This window comes from Cynoglossus semilaevis, chromosome Z (assembly GCF_000523025.1).
Source record: "Cynoglossus semilaevis isolate Cse_v1.0 chromosome Z, Cse_v1.0, whole genome shotgun sequence".
In the NCBI taxonomy this organism is placed as follows: Eukaryota; Metazoa; Chordata; class Actinopteri; order Pleuronectiformes; family Cynoglossidae; genus Cynoglossus; species Cynoglossus semilaevis.
The window spans coordinates 12,817,144-12,826,834 of record NC_024328.1 but is presented as its reverse complement, the minus strand read 5'-3'; the positions used below and the strand labels follow the sequence as shown (position 1 = coordinate 12,826,834).

At 39.8% G+C, this 9,691-nt stretch overlaps 1 non-coding gene across 1 annotated transcript; it reads left to right on the top strand.

Annotated features, from left to right (window-relative positions):
• Window positions 1-6,583: 6,583 nt before the first annotated feature.
• On the top strand, window positions 6,584-6,655 carry trnaa-ugc (transfer RNA alanine (anticodon UGC)). Its single transcript has one exon. It is a non-coding gene; the product is annotated as a tRNA-Ala (tRNA).
• The last annotated feature ends 3,036 nt before the right edge of the window (window positions 6,656-9,691 follow it).

Below are 9,691 nucleotides of genomic sequence, written 5' to 3'. Positions count from 1 at the left end.
TCTCATGCATTAATCGAGTTATGGATCGTAACCCTGTAATATTTATTGTGAGAAACGTTATTGTTTTACCCTTACGTTTTTAACTGGCTAGTACGTTATCAGTGGGAAGCTAGTCGTCCTGCACAGATATATGAAAGTATTTTAATAATTTAATGAAATTTAATGTAATTATTTCTTAAATAATTTACATTCATGAATCGACAAACTTATCCGAGATGAATCATAACTTTGTAAAACTGTCGAGAAACTCCTTATAATCCTTAGCTGTAGCCTAATAACGTACATACTTAGCAAAACAAAAAAATATATGTCCCTAATATTTAAGGGAAGATTTAAATAAAAAAACACATTTATATATTAATGATTTTCTGAAAGAATATTTGTTTCAGAATTGTATTTTCATGTCACGTTGTTTGATTATGGTTTTCATCATCGTGATCAGTTTTCTCTTGTAACTTCCTGACTGATAACAGTAGAGGGAGTCTAGATGAACAAACCAACACCATTACTAATAAACTGCTTTAACGATAACGTCTGCTGACCATGTCAGAACCACTGGAGGTCGAGTTTTATTAATGAGCTCAGAGCAGCGTGTGTTCACAGGCAGTGGGAGGTTTGAACGGGTACAAACTACAGAGGCAAATCAAGCCTGTAAATACCACAACATGACAAGACAAGTGAGACATGAGGGCAGGAGGTGCGTTTTTTTTTTACCCCAAAGGATATCGGAAACATGCATTCCACCGCGAGTCACTTCATACCCGTCTTTTTTATCGTTTACTTAAGTCTTTAGGTCAAACCAACACAGGGTGAAGTGCGCTGGGTTGTTTTTTTTTTTTTTTTGTTTGTTTTTTTAAATTTGGCTAAGGCTTTGCATCCAATCAAGGTTTTTGTATCAATAAATCGAAATGTGACCGAGCTGGAGTTCATGTCAGTCGATTTCTGACTAGAATTCCTTACAAAAAGTGTAAATCATTGTTTCTCAAAGACTGGGTCACGGCCCTGAGGTGGGTCACAAGAGTTTTTTGGGGGTCGTCTCCCATCATGTTTCCCAGGAGTTTACAAATAATGTCTATTGACTTGGGTCGCGAAGGTTTGTGAGTTTTAAAAAAGGGGTAGTGGTGAGTGGAGCGCCCACCTGTGGCTCCTTAAATCCTACATTTTGTAGTCTAATCAAAGTTTCCTACTTACCAGGCTTCAGGAGGGGGGTAGGGGACAATGATGAGGCGTGGCAGGTCGTGGGGGGGGGGGTCTCCTGTGTTAGACAGCTTACTGCAATTAAAATTTATTTAAGGCTTACAAGGAATCCTTTCACTCTCGAACAAATCATAGTGAATTCCTGCGACTCTGACGAGGGTTTTGCCTTCCTATAATTACCCCAGTGCTGTAAGAGCAGTTCTGCGTTAGCCCCGCTGCCCCGGTGCCTCACACTTGTAATTAAATCATAAAATAACAACAACTGCAAATTCAGACCTTTCAGAACCAGCAACGTAAGACTGTGATCTGAGGAAACGGCTGCGTGCCAGATGACTTCATCGATGCCACTCTGAACTCAACCTTTGTATAAATCTTGTTTTTATTGCTGAGGCGTTGGGCCTCGAGGCCTGACGCTGGGAAAGCGAGTGCTGCCGGCGTCCGGGGGGAGTGTCGCCGTGTAACATGACACACATCAAGAGATTACGAGTTCTAACAGGTTGTCAGGTACCGGGGTCTCCGTATGGTACCTGCTGGTCTGACAGAGTCTGTTTTTAGACATTCTTGTCATTTTAATTTTTTTTTTCCAAAACAATCACAACAGTGTTCATTTTGGAAGTAATTTTGATTGTCTTATCTAAATGATTGAAATCATAACTTCATCATAACTTAAAATTTGGTGCTGGTTTAATTTTTGTTTAGTTTTAGTTGACAATAACTGAAAATGATTTACTTTGACTTACATAAACATTTTTTTATAATTTAATCTTTGAAAAATTTACTAAACTCTGATTAGAAAATATTTTAAAAAATATTTGATAGATAATAATAATAATATTAATATCAACAACAACAACAATAATAATATTAATAATAATAACAATAATTGAGTTGGCCTCTGGGCCCATCTCTAATAATAATAATTATTATTATAATTTATCAAACATGTATTTTTGTTATTAGTAGTAGTATTTGTAGTAGTAGTGATGCCTAAAATAAATCTGTCCTCTTCCAAAAAAATATATAATTTAAATTCAAGTCCAAATCAAAGTTGGTAACAAAAGCCCTCCATCAGTTACCATTCTGCCCACTAGTCCTCCAACTCTGATGTTAAAAACATGAACTGCACTTTGGACCAAGGCGATATCTGGGCGTCGTCTACCTTCAGGTTCACCTGCTTCCCTGACCTTTAGTGACCTTTTCATATGTTTAGTTGTGTTTCTCTTCTCTGAATGTGTGTTGCCCTTCTGACCGAGTGATGAATTAAATGCCTAATTTAACATGGGCCTTTGTCGACCGGGTCTTTGTCTGTAGAGCTCTGTGTCGTCATTGTGAGGCTCCTGTGGGAGCCGCGGTGCTGTTGACGGCCGGGGGCTTCATCGTCTGCTGGTATTATCCTCCGCTGACAGCGAGTCCTTGGACAAGGCAGAAGAACTGTCAGGTCTCTCTGTCACACTTCTCTGCAGGCAGAACATGGCCAGCCCACAGCACAGATAGGGGTCCTAAAGAGCCGGGCTCGGTGATGCTCATCTCTAAGGATGCCTGATCCGGTTGTTTAGCAACCCAATGCGCCTGACAGTGTTTGTTGGCTTGTGTTTGGCTGCAGTGTGATGGAGTGGTGGAAGTGGTTGGGGTTACAGCCAAACTAACCAAACAACACCACGGCGCCTTTTGTTGCTTCATGAAAAGGGAGGAGCGATTGGGGGGATCCCGCTGTGTGTCCTTTCATGAACCAGAGTCATGGGAAGTTCAGGAAAACACACACACACACAAATATTCACTCTGGTTATTGGGATTTGTGAGCACCTCACATAGACATAACACATTCTCTAGTCCCTCTAGTCCAATCTTAATCCTCACCTTCACTGTAATCTGACCCATATCATATTCAAACTACAAACCCTTATCTTGAGCCACAGATTACTCTCTTGAAGCACAGGCTTGCAAAATGTCCCCACAAAGACAAGCGTCCCCACACATCTGTGTATTTTACAGAAAGTGTCCCCACAAGTATAGCTGGACCTGAAACAACCACACACACAAAAAGTCCCAAACTTTTTTTTTTTTCCATGTTCCAATTGTAACATCTTTCCAACAATATTAAAAAACAAAACACTCGGTTTTTCATGTATTATCGTGTATTTAATATGACGTTTGGAAAACGATAAAATACCTGAGCTCAAAAACCGTAAATTTTACGTGGCTTCTGTCGACTCCAGTGTGAAAACACTTGAATTACAGAAGTGAAAAGCCACAGAGTGACGGCAGCCTCTTCCTCCTCCTTTCATCTCCCTCTAATCTCTGATGTTTGCTGAGCTCTCCGTCTTGTCAGCGGAGTTTGTTTAGGTTTTAGGCCCATCACCGGGGTTGTATTGCTCCACCTCACACCACATCTGAGGAGAAAGCTGCTGAAGGATCGACAAAGCCACAATCCCTAGCTTTGCCTGGAAAATAATTAAGGCTAACGCTGCGATAGTGCCGCTACTGCTGCTGCTGCTGCTGCTGCTGCCGCTGCTGCTGCTGTCGTGTGTTGTTTTTAGATTTATTGCCATGAGGTCGGAGCTTCAGTTTGTTTTAGTCTGAAAACAAACTTATTTTATATAAATAAATGGACATTAGCAGCGTAAGGTGACGGGCGTAAAAGAAAATAGTTTATAACTTGTAATATGTATTTTAATTTTCAATGTTTTTAAATGTTTTTGTAAAATTATTTTTGTATTATTTTTCTGATAGTAATCTAATATGTATCAGAACGAAAGTCTTCAGTGTTTTTAACGTCAAGGACCTAAACGGGTGGAAGAACTCAATATATAAATATATCTATATTTGAAATATATATATATAAACAATGTCAGTCAAAAAGACAGACGTTCAAGTTGACATTTCTAGTTTCTAGTTTCTAGATCTACTAACTCAACCAGAGCGTATCACACAAACTGGTGTTTCCTGTGGGTATTTTCAAAATAAATGTGAACGGGATCCAGGTTTTGGTAATTTCTGTCCTTACTTTCGTAATTGCATTTATTGTATGATGTTTTATCAATATCAACCACCTACAGACAATTCAAATCATGCAGCAGGGATTGTAAAAAAAAAAACCCCAACACTATAAACATTTCATTGTTAAATGAAACTACTCAGTGTTAGAAACCCAATCTTTTTATTTACACTCTTCAATACTTTGCGTATTTACTTATTTTACTGATTTTATTGACGATTTTTTTTCTCCAGCAAGTACTGGAATATTTTACTGCAAAGTCAAGTGTTTCATTTCTAATACGTGGGCAGGTTGACGTGCACTCCAACCACTTGTGGTTGCTCTGAATCACAGTTGATGCACATGTTGTTCTTTGCCACACACTGTGGGCTTCAACTTCAAGTGCAGCGCCTGTGTAGGTCAAACTGACTGACCCATGGACGGTCAAGGACCGTAGACTGATTAATATTGATGAGGACGACAAAACTCACTAAAGCAGTGGTTTTTATACTCTGTAGCACCTGAGAAAACATTGATCTCTCTGAGCACCACCATGACGACCAACATTAGCATACAGCAGCATAGGCCTTCACTGTTAGCTTCCACCACAGGAGAGAATGTTTATAAAGACGTTTATGTTTAAATGTTGTATTATTCTGCATGGTATGTTTCAGATTTATTTAATTGGAAAATGTAAATGTGAAAATATGAAATTTCCTCACAGTTTGAGAACCACTGTACTAAAGTTTGGAAAGAAAGAATCGAGAGAGCATCAGCGTTGAGGGAGAGAAAGTCAGCTGGAGGAGAGGGAGGAGGAGGAACCGAGGTGGAGGTGGAGGTGAAGATGTCGGTCCACTCCGAACTGGCCAGCTGTGCTCGGGTGTTTTTCCCCCCGGGGGCTCTGCCGCCGTGACTCAGTCTGGAACGTGTGGCCGACGGACAGAGCTTGACAGTTTAATATTTACGCTGTCATTTGCGAGGACTAACTTTGGTAATTAGGGGAGGTGATTCCAGGCAGATGTTAAGGGGGGGGGGGGGGGGGGAGGGACAAAGGGGTCTTTTGTTTGGCTCCTTTTACTCGTTTCTTCTATGACAACGCCAAAACAGGCCACTGGCAGCACACCGCCAGATGAGGTCACAGTTCTGCACGCCATGATGTCATCGGGGTGGGATGTCACATCGAATGGTATTAGAGTGAGGAGTCGTGTCGACAGTTTCATGTTTTTTTTATTTTTTTGACTTGAACGAAACAAGTCAAAAAAATAAAAAAAAATAAAAATAAAGGTGGCGTTAACTCTTATTATTTGGATGAACGGTGACTCCATGTTGTCGACATTAGTGGAAATGAAAACACATACACAGACGAGTGTGCAGGTGGTTACAGAGACACTCCTGTATGTAAAGAGTCTCAGGTGCGACTCTGTCAACAGAACCGTTGAGCAGAGCAGACAGGACACTGAGCTACAGAAACTGTTTTCCTGTCAGAACTGTTAGCAGCTCTGATGCTGAGCAGTAACGTTCCCTGGACTGTGCAGGAATTTTAGTCTATTTTTTTTTTTTGTATATATAGTTTTCTGAATATCCTGTTCCTGGTCTATAGCAGTGTTTCCCAAAGACTGGGTTGCGACCCTCTAGTGGGTCGCAAGAGATTTTTTGCTTTTTTTGCTATTTTTTTTTTAAATCCACAAATTTTGATGAGAAAAATTTTTTCATCATAATTCCAATTTTACCAAAAAAGTCAAAAAAGATATTTTTACTAACATTTCTAATTTGATGAGAAACATAGAAAAGATAATATTTTTTAAAAAAAACTTCCAAAAATTTTCAGTATAATTTTTCACCATCTGATCAACATGACATGCGAAATTTCGATTTTACCAAAAAAAAAAAAAAAATCCCCAAAAAACATTTTTTTACTAAAAATTTTCTCAAAAAAATTTGTTGTTTCCCAAAGACTGGGTCGCGACCCTCAGGTCGGTCTCAAGAGTTTTTTTTTTGATCGTCTCACATCATGTTTCCCAGGAGTTTATGAATAATGTCTATTGACTTGGTCGCAAAGGTTTGTGACTTTTAAAATATGGGTTCCCAGAAAAAAAAGTTTGGTAAACACAAATTGCAGGATTGTCTTGTTTCTAAAAAACTTGGTTGGAGGCCCCCGACCTCAGGTGAACAAGGTCATGTTTACTCAGTGTTCTCTGGGTCAGTACCAAACAGTCTGAAGCTGCAGTTAGCTTCTCTCCGGTCCTTTCCTGGACTAGAACAGGTAATCCTCATAAACACGTGTGATTTATTGTCTGTGTGAACGGGACCAGGAGTCACTCTGGTTTTAATGGGATGGGATTTGTATGTGTGTTCAAATAAAGTAAGTACTTTTTGTATCTTCTTTTTTTACAAAAGACACAGCACTCACATGGGGATGTAGCTCAGTGGTAGAGCGCATGCTTTGCATGTATGAGGTCCTGGGTTCAATCCCCAGCATCTCCAGTTTTTTTGCAAAAAATATTTTTTCAGTTAAACAGGATTCAGTTAAACAGTTAAAAGCCACAAAGTCATGCAGATGACGAATGACCACATATGGGCGAACGGATGAAATAGGAATAGAGGAAGAAGTATACATAGGATGCCTTTCCTCTGGATGCACACCAGTAAACATTGTAGTTCCTCAAGGTTTAGTGATTGGTTCAGTATCATTCAGAAAGCATGATTTCAATTTCTACATTTTTCCATCATTTAAAAAAAAAATCTCCAATCTTAATAACTTGTTACAACAACAGCTCCAGTCAAAACAAAATGCTACATAAATAAGGGCACATGAGAAAATTAGGCGTGACTAATAAGAAATGGACTCGTGTGTGTGTAGAAGATCGATGTTGTTTATTTGTGATATTACGAACAAAAACATTGCATGGAAAAGCAAATGTTTGATCGCTATTTACGACAGCGAAACGAAATGTGAAAAAGACATGTTACCTCAGCAGTTTGATATTATCATACTAAGGTATGATAATATCAATGATGGAGAGCAGTTGGTTCCATGACTTCTTGCCCCCTCACTTGGCAACTAAGTCTCCAGATGGAATCCAATAACAAAGCCAAGTTTCTTGATGAGTATTTTGGTATTTTCCACTAATCCAAAAATCTAAGTTTTATTTTTTTCAACCGTCCTGTTATTGAATTTTGTAGTCTGGTGGAGTGGTTCTCAAACCATGGTCTTCCACCATGATGACCAACATTAGCATATAGCAGCACAGGCCTTCACTATTAGCTTCCACCACACAGGAGATACTGTAAATGTTTAGAAATGTTTAGAAAGATGTTTATGTTTAAATGTTGTATTAATTGTACATGGTATGTTTCAGACTTATTCAACTGAAAATGTAAATGTAAAAAATATGAATTTCCCCTGCCTACCACTAGAGAGCGCTTGCGTACCATTGGTGGTGAACAAAACCGCGTAATCTGTGGTACACAGTTTAAGAACCACTGGTCTAGTGTCTAAAATTTCAGTTTCTACGAAGAAATTCCAAATGTATCTTTTTCTGACAGCAACTCCAATGCCCCTCCCCCTAAATCCACTCTGGCAGAGTTGACCTCTGACCTTGTCTAAAAACACTTGGTGAAAGGTGAAGGTGTCTTGTGAACCTGAGGTAACACCGCCTTCCTTCATCTGTTGTTTTTTTTTTATTATTTTTGTTTTTTTCACCTTGTACATCCAACTCTGCCATATGTCTTGGCAGGCGAAGACTTTTCTCACACATCTAGTGAACTGTGGAAAAACTCTTAATGAGTTGAAAAATGCTGAGCCTGGGGTGGTGTTAGAGCATGAGGCCGCTGTTGTCTTCTTTAATCATCTATTCACTGTGGATTATGGTCTCTGCAGGGGGTCTCTTAACACTTAAAACCCCCTTCGCTGCTAAACAAACAGAAATGAACCCTGAATATCTGGGGGCTGGAACCGATGATTCCCTCGACTGTTAATGTACCCAGAGCTGCTTTTTGTTCATAGTGAAGACTTTGGACTAAAACGGATCTCAGATCAATAGACAGGTCATGTTTGATTTTATATCTTTTTTTTCCCTTTTCTTTGTCTATCCATCCATCCATTTTCATCTGCTTATCCGTTACCGGGTCGCGGGGACAGCAATCGCCACCCAAATCACACTGCCCCGTACCAACTCCCCCTAAACCTTCCTGCAGGTGGTGAGTCCACTGGAAGGTACCAACCGCCCTAAGTGGGATTTGAACTTGCCCAGGAGGTGAACCCTGGAGTTCCAACACTAATGACAGAGACATTGCCTCTGGGCCAAAAGTGCCACCCCTTTTCTTCTTTGTTTCCTCCTGTAAATGTTCATGGTGGTTGTTGGAGCAAATCCCAGCCGACAGAGTCCGATGGGCAAGGGTATTATGTGGACACGGGGCCAACATGAAGGAACAAACAACCATTCACTCAGAACTGACGCTCTCCAATTAACCTAATTCAAATAGATTTTTGGCTGTGAGCGAACCCGCGAACAAACTGTGTAATGACCACAGGAAGGGTCTGGGTTTAACCAGGGTTTAAACTGGTGACAACGTGGGCCACAACACCACCCTGAAGGCCAGGCCGCGCACACAATGTTTGGTTTTTTTTTTCAATCATCAAAGATAACAATCAAGGATGTCCAATGTTAGCTTTTTGTCGATATTTGCCGATATTGTCCAAACGCTGAATTTCCGATTCCGGTATAAACCGATACCAATAACTGCAGCCGTTTTTCTCCCAAACTATTTTGAGGTCACATCACAAATCTTCTGTTGTGAAAATAACATATGAACTACTTTTATTATGGTGCTCCACAAATTAGCATCGTTTGTACAAAATAATTCTTTAAGTGATATCAGTATAACTGGCGAATCCCAGGCATTGCGTTATTGGGTTGACATTATCGTAGGAAAAACTGATAATGTTTGTTACATAATTATGTTAATATCAGGCCGATAATATCGGTCGGCCAATATTATCGAAGATCCCTAATAACAATTACTTCTAAAGGCGTCGGAGCCAAGTTTTGAAATACCATTAGCTGTCCATAAAAGAAAAAAAACTAAATATACTACTGTCATCAAAGTTCTCCTTCATCTTGTTTTTTTTTTTTTTTTGTTCTAAATCGGTAACAAATAGCTTCAGTTGTGAAACCGTTTGAAATAAATCCTACTTCTCCATTACAAGAATGGAAAAGACAGGAGACGACGACAGAGGAAGATTCCAGTTCCTTTGAATCATATTCTTAGACGTTCACAGTAATCACAGCTGCAGCCTTCCCAACAGATTTACATTTGTTTTGTCCGCCGCACTCCTTGGGAAACCTGCAGCAAACTCCTCTATTCTTCTGCACTCAGACTTGGTGGGATGTGGCTGACGGTCCTGTTGTATTAAACACATGGATTCAGGCTGTGTTATTGAGTAATATGCTGGACGTTGTGTGACACAGGGCCTCGTCTTTGTGCTACGTTTGTGTTTCTTCCCTTCTTTACCCCCCC